Source organism: Lissotriton helveticus, chromosome 1_1 (assembly GCF_964261635.1).
Source record: "Lissotriton helveticus chromosome 1_1, aLisHel1.1, whole genome shotgun sequence".
Classification (NCBI taxonomy): Eukaryota; Metazoa; Chordata; class Amphibia; order Caudata; family Salamandridae; genus Lissotriton; species Lissotriton helveticus.
The window spans coordinates 2087401201-2087416252 of NC_136057.1; the positions used below are offsets into that span (position 1 = coordinate 2087401201).

General features: G+C 43.7%; 1 protein-coding gene across 5 annotated transcripts in view; it reads left to right on the top strand.

Moving 5' to 3' along the window:
* Window positions 1–3403: 3403 nt before the first annotated feature.
* The window catches only part of SSX2IP (SSX family member 2 interacting protein), a 472212-nt gene continuing 460563 nt past the window's right edge, over window positions 3404–15052 (top strand). For all 5 annotated transcript variants that reach the window (XM_078645587.1, XM_078645605.1, XM_078645619.1 and 2 more), the window contains exon 1: window positions 3404–3534. The gene's annotated coding sequence lies outside the window, so the exon portion shown is untranslated. The remainder of the gene's footprint in view (window positions 3535–15052) is intronic.

Below are 15052 nucleotides of genomic sequence, written 5' to 3' on the forward strand. Positions count from 1 at the left end.
AGTAAGGTCGTGCCTGAGGAGTTCTTTAATATCATTACTGCTAAGGCCACTCAGGATTTAATTATTTGTGTAGATCCCCACTCATCTGGGGAACAAGTTATATCCTCTTATGAAGCTATCTGCTCCCAAGTGGCCAAAGAACTCACGTCTAAAAGTCGTCCAGCTAAAAATAAGGAGGTTGCGGGCTGGTTTGATCACACATGCACTAAATCCCATAATCTCCTAAAAAAAGCTCTCCAGGAGCGACCAAGGAGCAAAGCCCTGGTTGCCCAGTTCAGAAGTGAGTACTCTAGAGCAGTACAGGAAAGGAAAAATAAAATCAAACATAATGCGTGGGTGGAGCTTATGGACAAAGCAACCCTAAAAGACAGTGCAAAATTTTGGTCCATTATTAACACGCCCCTGTTTTCAAATTGCAAAAACAAAGTTTTAGAAGTAAATATAGCAGAGGAGGACTGGCTGAGCCATTTTGAACAAATTTATGGTAGTCATTTGGAGTTAGAAATCTTTGTGGCCCCAGTCTCAGATTCTTCTGTATTGCCAGTAAGGTTTCATCTGGAGGAAGTTGTAAAAGCAATTGAAGATTCTGCAGGACGAAAAGCTCCAGGGCCAGATGGGGTTCCCTCAGACATGTACAAGGCAAACCCATTGTACTGGGCTAACATCCTGACTAACGTTTTTAACACCTCGGCCTGTGTTGGATTCCCTAAATCTTGGTCACGCTCAACAATAATTCCAGTCTTTAAGAAGGGCCACAGGGCTGACCCTAGAAGTTACAGGCCCATATCCTTGCTAGATTCCTCAATTAAAATTCTGGGGAAGGTAATCCTAGCAAGGATAACAGGGTGGGCCTCAGACAATAACATTCTGTCTGATGCCCAGTATGGTTTTAGTGCTGGGAGGAGCACGGAGGACCAATGTTTGAATTTACATTTAATAACGGCTAAGTACACCAAGGCTGCTAGGGGCTCCATTTATCTGGGTTTTATGGACTTGTCCACAGCTTTTGATCTAGTTAATAGGTCAAAGCTGTGGACCATGCTCCTGGAACTGGGACTCGATCGGCCCCTTGTGTATTTTCTGGCCGAGCTGCACAAGGAACTGAACGCCTCAATCAGGATGACAAATGAGGGAAATGCACGTCCAGTTTTAAATCCGGCAGAGGGGTGCGTCAGGGATGTATCCTGGCCCCTATGTTATTTACACTGTATATAAACTCACTGGAGGCAAACCTGTTAACAGCGACCCCAGATATTCTGCGTATGGGAGGTACACCGGTCCCGGTACTCCTATACGCCGATGACGCTGTCCTGTTGGCTAGGACCCCACTGGGCCTGCAAAGATTGTTGGACTCGTTTGGGGTTTTTATGAAAAGCCTGGATTTGGTAGTCAATAATGGCAAATCTCACGTGATGTCTTTGGGGCCTTCAAAAAATAAAGTTAAGACCTTTTTTTGTGGTAGTGAAGAAATCACCAGAGTGAAGGTATTTACCTATCTGGGGGTAGTTTTTGACGATAAGGGTTCATGGTCCCCCCAACTCTCAATCAAGGTAAACTCGGTGAGAAACTCTTCAGCTGCAGTGCTAGGCTTTGCTAAAAGGCTGGGGGGGAAACCTTGTGAGACAATATTAACAATCTACAAAGCTAAGACTATTTCCATCGCAAGGTATGGGGCCTCAATTTGGGGTTACACTAAACCCGACGCTATCCAAATCGAAGAAAACAAATTCCTAAGGTCCCTCCTTGGCCTCCCTCAATCTACTGCTACCCACTCTGTACACCTAGAATTGGGGATTGGTTATTTAGCAGATACAATCAAAATTGCCCCAATGCTGCTTTGGATCAAAATCTGGTTAAACCCGAACCTCTCCCTAAATCACAAGATCTTAAAGGACTGCATTATGCTCGATAATATGTACAAAATCCATTGGTTGTCGTACATAAAAATGGTAGCAACGTATATGGGGCGACCAGAGATCTTTTTCAACCCAGAATCTCTTTGTAAGGCAGACCTTGAGTGGGTAAAAATTAACTACATTAAGTTAAACGAGGCAGAACGGGAAGGTGCAGAACTGTGTAAACCTTTGGTTAGGGCACATGTGCTGGTCACCCAGTCAATAGCAATGTCACCTTACTTGACCGTCGTGACAAATCCTTTTCATAGATGGCTATTGACGAAACTTCGGTTTAACCAAATTTACACTGTACTCTGGGATTTGGAGGGGTGGAGTAGACCTGAAGATGTCGCCCCATGCAAATGCGATGACTTTTCCCCGCAAGACCCTATGCACTTTATGTTTTTTTGCCCTTTGTATCAAGATGCCAGGAAAAGGTTTATTCTTCCACTACTGAAAAAGATGAATTTTATACAGTGTAAACCTGCTTTACTGTTTTTACAATTGTTAGAATCCCCATTAACAATGTTTTGTGTTGCTAGCTTTCTTGCTGCGTCTGTTAGAAAGCAAGAGAGTTAGACAGAAAGCTTTTCTAGATCTTGAAGCCTCTTAATATTCAGATAACGTATTTCTATTAACTGCCTTATCACGGGATTGATGATATGTGTTTTATCCGATCTAAAAATGTATTTTTATCTTGTATACCAACATTTTTAATTGATATTTTTAATGCCTTGGCACTTGTATAGCATACTTTTATGATTTTAATTAATCGAATACAGTGTTTTTTTACTTGACTTGACTTGACTACACTTGAGAAACTAGTCCATACTAAACAGACATGTTGGGTTCACATATCTTTCTTTTTTTACCTTGTATTCTGATTTTTGGAGGTCTGACTTCCAAAGCTAACACAAAAATGGGCATCTCTTCAACAGAAAAAAATACTGGACGAGCGAGCTTTTCACACCTGAAAAGAGGAAGTTATCTCTGACTTACAACTAAAAAAAATTTAAAATCAAATTGTGCTTTTGCTTGAAACAATACTTTTAACTTCTCCAAAGAAAAACGATAAAATAAACAAATGTGCCTGATGGAGAAATACATTGGAGATTTCAACTTGTTCCGTGTCAGCTGTGAGTAATTTATCTTGTTCCGGTTTTCTTAATTGCATTCTGGTACTTTCAGTTTTGTTGTGTTTATTGACTACAGAGGCCTACATACTTACTTTGCAAAATTGTAAATTGTTTTTGCTATTCTGTGCTTTGCGGCTTAAAGCCGTGATTTCATTATCGTCCCATCGCCTACCCTCCCCCTTCCATCTTCCCCCCTCCGCAGGCGCCCGGTTTGAAGTGACAGCACCAGTGCTTGGGCTCGGGGGACAGTACATTACGGCAGCACGGTGCACCTGTCACAGGCACCGAGTCCATGGCTGCCCGTGACAGGTGTGCGCGAGACCGGTAGCCTTACACCAATACAAACCGCTGTTGTTGGTTACCTGGCAACCCATCGACCAATGAGGCTCGGAGTTGCCTGTGGGCGCCGCAGTGCCTGACTTGAAATCCTGGCTGTGAGCGGCCGGAGAACGAAAAGCGGCGCTGGGAGTGGATCAGCCTCGCATGACAGGAACAGACATTGGGTGAGTGCTGTGCCTTTGTCCACAGTTAGATTGGGAGCCTCTATTCACACCATTGTTGCGCACCTGCTTTCCCAGTGGGTCGGCGAGACTGGACAAGCGTAGCTCGCTCCGGGAAGTGTTCTTGGAGGGAGGGCGTTAAACCCTGGGGCACCTGGGACTGGGTTCCGAAGACTTATGAACGCCCTGGTGGTTGCGGCGTGGAAAGCCTGAGACCCCTGCAGTGGAGGATAAACACTGCGTGACGTCCGGGGGGAAATTACAGTAACATGCCTGGACAGTGTCTGAAACTCGCATGACTAGAACATGGCAGGGAGCCCGATAACTAACACCTGCAGCAAACGGCAGGTATTCTCGGGTACTGAGAACCTACGGCTTTATTTTGATGGAAGGGTAACTAACTGCACGCCTTTGCTTTGAAGCAATACTTTGAAAGTGGGAGAGTACTGCCGTTTCTCGATTGCTGTCAGGTACTCTGGAATGGGAGTATCTGTACTTTTCTATTTCCAGTTCAAGCACTTCCTGTTTCCAAGTTAGGCGCCGTGGACACCACTTATAGGTAAACATTAAGCATTCATTGATAGCCGTGGTTTGCATGGTTACCCGGCTAAAGAGCCATTAAAGTGGTTATGATGGCGGAACAGTCCGATGTACCGTCGCTCCGTCCCAGGTTCCCAGCGATTGGCCCCTCCCCATCCCCTTGGGCTAGCTCTCCTTCCCCCTAATCTGCTGCCACTCAGAGGCCCCAGGCGGACCTGATCTGATGCTCCATGATAACGACGCAACGCCCAGTCCTGCTCCACAGTCTGCGCCCTCGAGGGCGTGGACTGTGCAGCCTGTGCCCTTCGGGGATATTTTTCTCGCCTTGCTTGTTTTGGTCTACTCGTCACCTAACTTCAACAATGTTATTGTCATATTTTTGTTTTGTACTCATTCGAGTTTTAAGGTTTTTGTTCAATCTAAAACAGGTTTGAAAAACACTAAACATTGCTGGCCACAGAGTAACTGGCTTTTCCCGAACATTATACCTTGCGTTCGTTGACACGTTGTACAAATCTATTTATTTTTCGGCTCACTGGAATTCTACAAGGTAAATAACGGTAAAATGAGAGCGCTCTCCAGTCCAAATGGCGATGCTGTTTTGATACTGTACGTTGATTGGTTTGAGTGTATAGTTGTTTATGGTCCATTTTTGGGATAATGTTTAAAAACCTATGTCAATCTTATTATACGTTGCTTACAATTCTGTAAATAAGTGTAAAGCGAGGTGCCACGTTTGCAAACGCGCTCACTGCAAACATTTATAGCCTTTAACTCTGAGTTGCCCCATTTACCTTGTGAGTATGCCCTTGGTTTTCTACCGATTAGCTTATGCTCCCCCTTGTTTTTCACTGTTTGTTCTTTGTTGCGTCTTTTTTTTCTGCACTCACTTACACAAAATGTGCTATGGGTTTGATTGGAAGCCTTAGCCGATACCATAATGAATATTTGGTCTTCAAAGATTTTTTTGATCGGCTTAAATACGACTAGAGCGCGTATTTTAGTAGTCCTGCAGAGGAACGTTTAGGCACGAGACCAAATATTGCCGCCATGATATTTTTTTTATGTATTAAAACAGCCTGGTCTATTTAAGGTCACCTCAAAGGAGAAGGCAATGCAGCCTCCACTGCATAAGTGCGTATGCTACAACCTCCGGCGTGCACTACCTGCCCGGGGTATACGAATGACCTTCATGCTCCACCTGTTCAAATTGTTATTTGAGACTGCCTTTCAAGTTCAGACTACCGAATTGTGAAGGCTGGGGACATGTCAATGCCGCTGTGCAGGGACACAGACATTCGCGTTTATTTACATATTATATAGACCTACGAAAAACTCAAAACCCTCCTCTACACATTATTTGTGGTGTAGTATTTCTTGATAATCTGTCTGTCTCGGAAAACCAGTACCGTGTAAATTCATTAGATAAGGCCATGTTCACATTTCTTAAAACTGAGGCAAAACCTGCCGCCTTCTACAAGTTCCTAGACTACTAATATGTTGAATACCATGTACAGCTCTAGACTTAAAGCAGCCTTTCCTCACCTTCATGGGGATAATTATCAACTGGCCCTTAATTTTCTACTGTTGAAGTTACCCCAGACAAAACATAAGGAATATTTCGTTTAAGGGGCTATATAAAATATAAGCTAACCCTGATGCATGCATATTTGACATCTATCTTACGAGAGCCCAAATACTCATACTCTCCACTTTAGTTGGTTTCTGGGTCCTTGATTCACTGTCGAAAGCGGATTGCTTAGGCGATTGTCCCTGCCCAAAAAAACGATTTCTAAACTCAAAGGCGTTCATTTTTTATTTGCAAAAACTTTATTGGCATTTAAAAAAAAAAAATACATTTAGGAACTCGATATAGAAATGTTTGCTCAGGGAGGAATGTTTCGGGCCTCGTTTCTTGGCAATCCGTCTGAATGCTGGAATATGCCAATATATGTACTTTGTAGGTTCAAATGAGCAGCAAGAGATTGGCAGGACCAAAGCATGTTCTTGAAGTCAGCTGTCTGTGCAAGGCACCAGGGGCAGGTGGGTAATGCACAGGGTGAAGTATTTACTTAGGGGTGCTGGAGAGAGGTAAGCTCTGTGCAATGTATAGCATTGCATTAGTTTAAGTTTCCTGTTAAAGGATATTGGAATCTTATCAGAGACCACACAGCATGCATGGGCTACTGGGCCCAAAGTTGTGGTTGAGGCCCTATTCTTCTTACGTGCTGGGTGGGGCCTGACCTCCTGTGAATCCCACTCAACTGGGCCAAGTACTCCTTCTGCACTTGGCTCTCAGTGGCAGCTGTGGTCGAGCAGTCAAGGCTCCCTCTGCGGGGGATGTAGATGTAGGTCCGTGACACGACTCATAATTCAAAGTACAAACAATAAATCAATGTTGAGCCAAATATTTGCTTTTATAAGAAAAAGTGGTATTTTGTTCATAACGCTACACAGGCAAAGAAATGCAACAACGCAATCCCTTTAAGGTTGAGACTCAAGTAGTTATCAGGCACTCCCTGTCCCACCCTCATTTGTGTAATGTGGTCAAGGATTTTCCCTATTCATTCAACAAGTTCTCTGGGAGGCTAAAAAGAAATATAATGAAGAGCAATGAAATAAAGTGCATGCATTACTAAGACCCAATGTGAAGTCTGAGTTCTGGTAGTTTGTGAACAGACCAAATGAATCCATGTATAACCAGCATTGGCATAGCCAGTATGTCTCGCCTTTGGGACCTTATAAGTGTTTAGTTATCCAGCACAATATCCTTGGTGCAGCAACATCAAGTGTTGCATGGCTAAACTGATGTTCACAGCACTTTTTTAATTTATGCTTTTTAGGGCCAGAACACTTTCCACTTACCACATTACCCAAGTCACTTTTATCATTTACATTGATAACTTCTTGGAAGTGCCTGATCCTTTAAATACTTGCTTCAGCACTTCGCCCGCTTTCCAAGCAGCTGTATAATTTACAGCCAATTAATCCAACTGGAGCTGCGTGGAGCGGGAATTATTCTTGAGTCCCCTCGCTGCTAGTGTTGACTTTGACAGTGCTTGTTCTTAGTTGTCATGGATTACATTTTGTAGTTCCTCTGTGACTGGATTGTGTGGTTTAGTGACTGCTTTCCCACTTTGACAAGTGCCACTTTGAATTATTTGTTTAGCGTGCATGGGCTGTCTTTTCAGTGCTTGTGCATTTAGACCTTCTTTTAAATGGTATTGGGAAGGAAATGAAAATATACTCTTCCCTAGCTTAGGGGACACGTTTTAGTTATGTTTTGTGCTGGGAAGCAGTATTTAGTTTACTTTCTGCCTGGCAGATTAGTGATTTAGAGCCAGATGCATCAATAATCCATTTTGCGATTTCCTAATTGCGAATTCTTCCGATTCGCAAAATGGAATGCATGAAAGTGTGTTTAACACTTTTTGCGATTCCTAGGGGATTGCAAATAACCTACCTCATGAATGAGGTAGGTCGCAATTTGCAAATAGCCCCCCCCCCAATGAATCGCAAAAATCACAGGGATGGTGGCCTGCTGCGGTCAGCAGACCACCATGTCTGTGATTGCTTTTAAATAAAGCTGTCTTTTTTTTTTTTTTTTTTTTTTGTGTGTAAAGCAGCCCATTTTCCTTAAAGGAAAACGGGATGCTTTACAAAGAGAAAATGAAAACTTTTCTTTTCATTTTCTAAGAGCAGGCAGTGGTCCCTGCTTGAAGTATGTGGTAAAATGCGAATGTTTTGCGACTGCATTCCGGTCGCAAAACATTCATGCATTTCGATTTGGTATTAGGAAGGGACACCCTAAACACGGCCATTCCTAACGGCGAATCGCAAACCCATATTGCGATTCGTTAACAGGTTACCAAATCGCAAAATAGGGTTTGCTGCGAAGGCTAAAAATGCTTGATGCATATCGCCCTTAATATGTAAGTTTCCAAAGTCTATTCAGAGAGATTCTATAATACTACTGAACTTGTCTATTTAAGACTTTGTTGTTACGATGGGGACACATTTGCTTATAATTCACCATGGATGTCCAGAAAGATTCCTTCACAATGTTCATGATGGAGTTCATAGACACTGTTGTCCTCCTGCGACAGCAAGAGATCAGACTACTTTTTAAGAATGCAGTGATATAATGTGCCCATTAGTGTCCATGCTTCTCTGTTAAAGAAATACACTTGGTTTAATTTTGAAGAAACGTTATCATATTTTCATTAAGTAGCAAAGAAGCACTTCCTTGGATGTTGAAGAACCGGGTTTTCTTAGAACCCAGCGGTGCCAGGGACACACCCGAAGTCTTCGGATTCTCCTGTCTTGGAATACAGAGACACGGAATACTTCTGGATGGCGTCAAAGATCACATTTATTAGCTGCAGCTAGTTACAGTAAACCAAGCAATACAACACGGTGTACAACTCAGGAAACTGCTCAATTTTCGTAGAGCAAGACATCTCTTTTTATACATTATATTCTCATTATAAATGTACACCCACTGCGCAAAATTCTGACCAATAGGACACATTTTCTAACTGAGTATCACATTAACAAAAACCCAATTTACAGTAACCCAACCCAAAAGTTAATTATTAGGACTGTCCCAAATTCAATTTCCACAAGCCGGACAAACCCATAATAGAAAGCACTACCCATGTAATGAAAAGTCGTAAGGAAAGAAACAATTCAGATGTTGAGTAGGATAAGATATGTGCAAGAAACTAAAAGTTAACGATATCCTGAACATTGATTGGCAATTTTAGACAAGAATCAAACCAAGGGAAATTGGCCTCGCGAAGGGTCAGTTTAAGGTGAAGAGGTCAGCGTCCTGCAGTTCACTCACAAGTCAGAAAAGGGCCAGTTAATGCATACATGAACAATGAGGCCCATGCAACTTTGTTCGTTCGGTTACCTCCACGGCCTACGTGAGGGCAACATAAAAATGGCGTCATGAACAACTCAAACAAAATGGAGTCTGGTTCGAAATCACGGAACCTCAGACCCTCCTTTTGCCATTACGTAGGCAATGACCTAAACTCACGTCAATCTGAATCTAGGTCTATATCTATTCTCATCAGGTCACCAAGGTGTTGCTGTAACATCATCTTATTATCCTTCGCTTCTCTCGGGACTGGTCTTCTCACACAGGTCGTAGCACAAAGACTACAAATGGCGGGACCACACTGGATGCATAAGCATCACGAGAAAAGGATTGCTAAAGCCATACCAAGAAACATCAGAATCTTCCATCCCCATTTGGACTGCAGTTCCCAAAACCATTCCATCAGTGACCAGTTCCCTTCGTCTACATGTATAGACTCAGTGGACTTATGTAACCTCAAGATGGCTTGGTACACTGTCGGGGCGTTATCTGGTATGAAAACACAGCAACTAGACCCGATCAATTTACATACCCCACCTCTATCTGCAAGTATAATATCTAAAACAAAGCGGTTCTGTAATGTCGTAAGGCGATCCGCTTGAAGCTCAGCTGTAAGGGCACCTGCAGTCTCATTTATAATAATAATAATAAAGGATTTTGTAGAGCGCTCAGTAACGCCATCACGGCGTGTCCCCACGCTAGTGGAGAAGAAGCAAACAGACTTCAGAGGAAACCCCGTACCCAGACCTTACAGTATGTACAAGTAGGTTTTCAGCATAGAACGAAATGGTCCCTCTCTGCTCTCTAGTCTAAGGGCTAGCGGGAGTTTGTTCCAATTTTGGGCGGCCAGTAGTGTGAAGGAACGCCCTCCCATTCTGGATCTCTTTATCCGTGGAACCGTCAGCAGCCCCGTACCACCCGAGCGAAGGGCCCTCGGCGGCTCGTATCTGCAGACTAGGCCCCGAAGATAGGCAGGGGCCCTTAGCCAGACAATCCGGTGGCACATAACCAAGCATTTTAAACAAAACACGCTTCTTTATGGGGAGCCAGTGGAGGGCGTCCAACGCCTTCTGTGAGTTGGCTCTCCTTGGCCTCCTCAGCACCAGGCGGGCAGCCGCATTCTAGATGACCTGCAGACGGCCCATACTCCTCTCGGTGGTACCAAGGAACAAAACGTTCCCATAGTCCAACCGAGAGGTGACCAAAGCCTGCGTCATCGTCCTTCTGGCAGTCAAGGGGAGAAGATCCAGTGTCTTATTCAAAACCTTCAGAACCCCGAAGCATTTCCCCACAAGGCGTCTAATGTGACCCTCATAGGACAGCGTGGGGTTTACCCACTCTCCTAGGTTTTTTGCTTCCTCACACGGTACAGGGGTAGCTCCCAGTCAAGATGGCCACCAATCGGCTGACCAGCTACTGCTCTTACCGCCCACCACTAAAACCTCAGTTTTAGACCCATTAAGTTTTAAACAATGGGCATCCATCCAGTCAGCCAAGGCCTGCATGCATGCCTTAAAATTGGAGGATGCTCCTGTGGGGTTCTGGGACAACTCGACCACTCTCGTAAGCTGATGAATATTTCTACTATTAGCCATAGGACCCCAAAAGGGCAGGAGACCCTTAAAGAAGTCCCCAACTTCTTTTGCGACGGTGTCTTCTGCATCAATAACACCTCTACCATATCTTGTCTTATGGTAATTGAAAGCAGCTGTATACGTAGGGGGAAGCAAAAATGCCACATAACATGTGCCTGAAAAATCTGAAGGCAACCATGTATATGCTCTATCATAACAAACAAAATACGTGCCTTTAGCTGGCACGAACGGTGGAGATTTCTGGACATATAGACATAGGTGTGAACCCACACACTCTTACCAAGCTGAGCTCTCGGATTCTGACCATTACCTTGCAGACAAAAATGACCTCGGTGGGGTACAATCCAAATAGGGGGAGACCTTTTCTGTCTCTCTTTTTCTGTCAGACTAATACTATATCTCGTCTTGTTCCAACCAACATATGCTCGTACCTCATCTTTAGGGATAGCGTTATATGCATCAATATCTCTGATCATATCTACTATTCCCTGTATCAAGGCAATATTACTTGCATTATCTTTGACGGAACGTACAGGAGATGCTTCATTCGCATAGATAAACATTGCTTGGAGTGCCCATACTGACCCATTAGGCGAAAAAGGCAAACCCAAATATGGCATTCCCTTATCTGTCGTATGTGGCATAAGACCACAAACCCAGCAATTCGTAGTATTTACAACTTGCTGATGCAACATCTGTATAAATGAATTGTTCACACATTCTGATCTTCGTGTCTGTTCAAGTTCAGGCAAAGTATGAAACTCATGTGGGGAGACAGTAGGAAAAGAAAGAGTAGGTTGGGATGTAGATGCAAGCGTCTGTTGCGTAACATAGACAATCCAACCCACACAAGCTAACATAATATTCAAAAGCATTAGAAAACACAGTATTAAAAAACATTTGCTACAAATCAATATACACACTTTCATTTTAGGATCCACTCTCTTAACACCCTCATCAGACCCAAAAGACTCCATCCTCTAACGTGCTGCTCACGGCTATTACCTTCTTCACTTAAGTGTGCGCCAAGATCGCACTAACGACCCTGAACCACAGACCTTATGTCAATATGCGGCTCACCCCTTAAGGCTGTACCGCGACCCTGCAGCTGAGTCCGGATGGTGACTCGAAAAAGAAAAAAGTAAAAAAGTCTCTTGATCTGACAAGGTGTAATTCACTATATAAAAAAATTCAGATTTTATTTGTCCATGAGAACAGTCTTTCCTGGTCTCAAATTGTAGCGTTCTTTACCAAGCACAGTTGGGTCTTTAAAAAGGAGCTCCGGATTCGTTGTGTCGAGCTTCAGATGTGGAGGCACAGCAGCTTTCAGAACATCATCATCCTCGCGTTCTGACTGAGTCCATGTCAAATGTGCATCACTAAAAGGTACAAATCTAGGAATCCTTTCACATTCGGAATCAGCTATTCCATCCTTCACCCACTTATCATACGGTAAAGGCAAAGGAACTTTTTTAGTATGGGTGGCATGCACCCAATTTTTTTTACCGGTTACTCTAACAGCAGTTCTAGTGACCAATAACACCAAATGCGGTCCAGTCCATCTCGGTTCCAAATTTTTGGATCGTTGGAAATTCTTGATCAAGATGTACTCTCCAGGTTGAATTGTATGGCCTGGATCTGCAGTAGCTGTTGGCAAACTGTCATAGACCTGTTGGTGGAGAACACGTAATTTAGCAGTCAAGTCATGTAAGTAATCCACCAACATAGGGTACTCAATCTCACTGTACTTCTTAGGACGAGGCACACCCCAAACATTCGCTGGACGACCAAAAACTATTTCGTATGGGCTAAGTCCCACACGAGAATGCACTGTCGTCCTTGTTGACAAAAGAGCCAACGGCAAGGCATCTGGCCATGTAAGACCAGTGCTCGCTTGTATCTTAGCCAGCTTCAGCTTCAATGTGCCATTATAGCACTCGACAAGTCCAGCAGACTGGGGGGTGATTCGCAGCATGAAATTTCTGATTAATACCCAAACCAGCACACAGTTTCTTCATGATCTGGCCCACAAATTCACTCCCATTGTCGCTCCATACAATTCTCTGCAAACCATACCTAGTGAAATACTCTTTGAGCAAAACCTTGGCTGTAGACAAGGCAGTATTATCCTTTAGGGGGTAAGCCTCTATCCATCTTGAAAAGGCGCAAACAACCACAAGGACATACTTCAAATTATTGCATCTCTCCATGTGTATGTAATCTAGCTGTATCACTTCAAACGGATACGTTGGAGGGGCAAAATGACCAGCTGGAGTTGGGAGTTCCCTTTCCAGGATTGTACTTCAAACAAATCATACAATGCTTCACCACATTCTCAGCACATTTAGGAATTCCAGCATTCTGCCATACTGGGGCCAACAACTTGCATATCCCTTTCGAGCTAATGTGAGCCATTCCATGAGCCATAGTAACCACTGGGAGCACATACGCGTCTGGCAACAACCATCGCTGGTGTTCTGACAACTCAACCCAGCAACCTGTCGCATCCAACATACCCGTACTTTCTCTCCACGTACTCACTTCCTTTTCCGTAGCTTTAGCCTGAATCAATTTCACACTTTCTATTGTGTCTTCACACATTCCACCAGCTATAACCCAATTAGCAGGGCCTGCAACATACATACGGCTCATCATATCTCTCGCAGTTTCCTTCGCAACTTCAAACGCATTCCCTCGACCTACATCATCCACAACTTTCTTATGCGCCCTACACTTCACAATTGCAATCTGCTTTGGGAGAGTAAGTGATTCCAAAAGTTCATTCACTAACTGCCCATGCTGAATTTTCGTGCCATGGGAAGTAAGAAATCCTCTTTCTCTCCACAAACGCCAAAAACTATGGGCAACACCAAACGCATACTGGCTATCAGTATAAACATTCACTCGCTTTCCCTCTGACAACACACACGCTCTAGTCAATGCAATCAACTCTGCTACTTGCGCAGAATTCTGTGCTATGCGTGCTGTCTCAACAACTGTATGTAAAGTTGTGACGGCATATGCCGCAGTCGTTTCACCATTTGGAAGCTTGAAACAAGAACCATCTACCCATAAGGTACCATCAACATTCGTAAGAGGAGTATCTTTCAAATCATCTCTAGCCTTCGTTTCTTCCTCTGTTCGAAGAACGCAATCATGCTGTTCTTGAGCATCTGTCTCTACAGAAATCGGCAACAACGTAGCTGGATTCAACACATTACATCTCTTAATGTGAACATGGCTAGCCAAAAGAGTCAGTTCATAACCTGACAGACGTGCACTAGTAAGGTGCTGAGTCTTATACCAAACCAGCAGACTGTCAGATAGAAACAGCCGCTGCCGCTGTAGCTCTCAAACAACTCGGCAACGCTTTAGCTACCGGATCTAATGTCGCTGAAAAATACGCACATGGACGTTTCTTGTCTCCAAAATGTTGCGTCAATACTGACAATGCACAACCTTCTCTCTCGTGAACATACAACGTGAAAGGTTTACTGTAGTCGGGAGTACCCAATACCGGAGCCGAACACAATGCAGCACTCAATTCAGAAAAACTTTTTTGACATTCATCAGATCAAGGGAGAGGATGGATACGGAGTATCTTTAAGAGTCAGTGCCAACAAAGGTTTCGCTAACAAGGAAAAATTGGGGATCCATTGCCTACAATACGAGGTGATACCTAAAAAAGCACGCACTTCTCTCTGTGTGGATGGTACAGTCATTTGCGCAATCGCTTGAATTCGTTCTGGGGTCAACCTTCTTCCCTCCTTCGACAAGAGATGACCTAAGTAGGTTACTTCTTGTCGACAATACTGTAACTTGGAAGGTGACACTTTATGATGAAGGTCAGACAAATGTTGTAACAAAGAAAGAGTAGCCTCTTTACAAATCTCTTCGTTATCAGCAGTAATCAACAGATCATCAACATACTGGATAAGAGTAGCACCAGTAAGCAACACAAAATCATCAAGCTGAGTTTTCAACACCGGACTATAGATGGAGGGACTTTCACAATAACCTTGAGGAGCTCTCTTAAACCGGAAGCTTCGGCCTCCTAAAGAGAAGCCGAAAATATCTCTACTTTCTTCGGCAATTGGAATACTGAAGAAAGCATTCTTCAAGTCGATAACAGAAAACCAGGCTGGGTATCAGAGTCAACAAAGCAGTGATATCAGGGACAACAGGCAACTGTGGCACCACAATCTTATTCACTTCTCGAAGATCGATCACAAACCGATACACAGGTGGCTGAGAGGACAGTACGCTTAAGGACAGGCAGAACAGGACTGTTACACACATTACCTCTCATTTTCTCAATTACACCCTTCTCAACCAAATCATAAATAATTGCTAGAAGAGCTCTCTCGCCATCGCTCGATATTTTATATTGGGGAATACGAGGTAGCCTAGCATTCGACTTGAGGGTGACAACATATGGCGGAATCTGTAAGAGACCAACATCATTCGGACCTGTAGCCCAAAGCGTATCAGGAAGCGAACG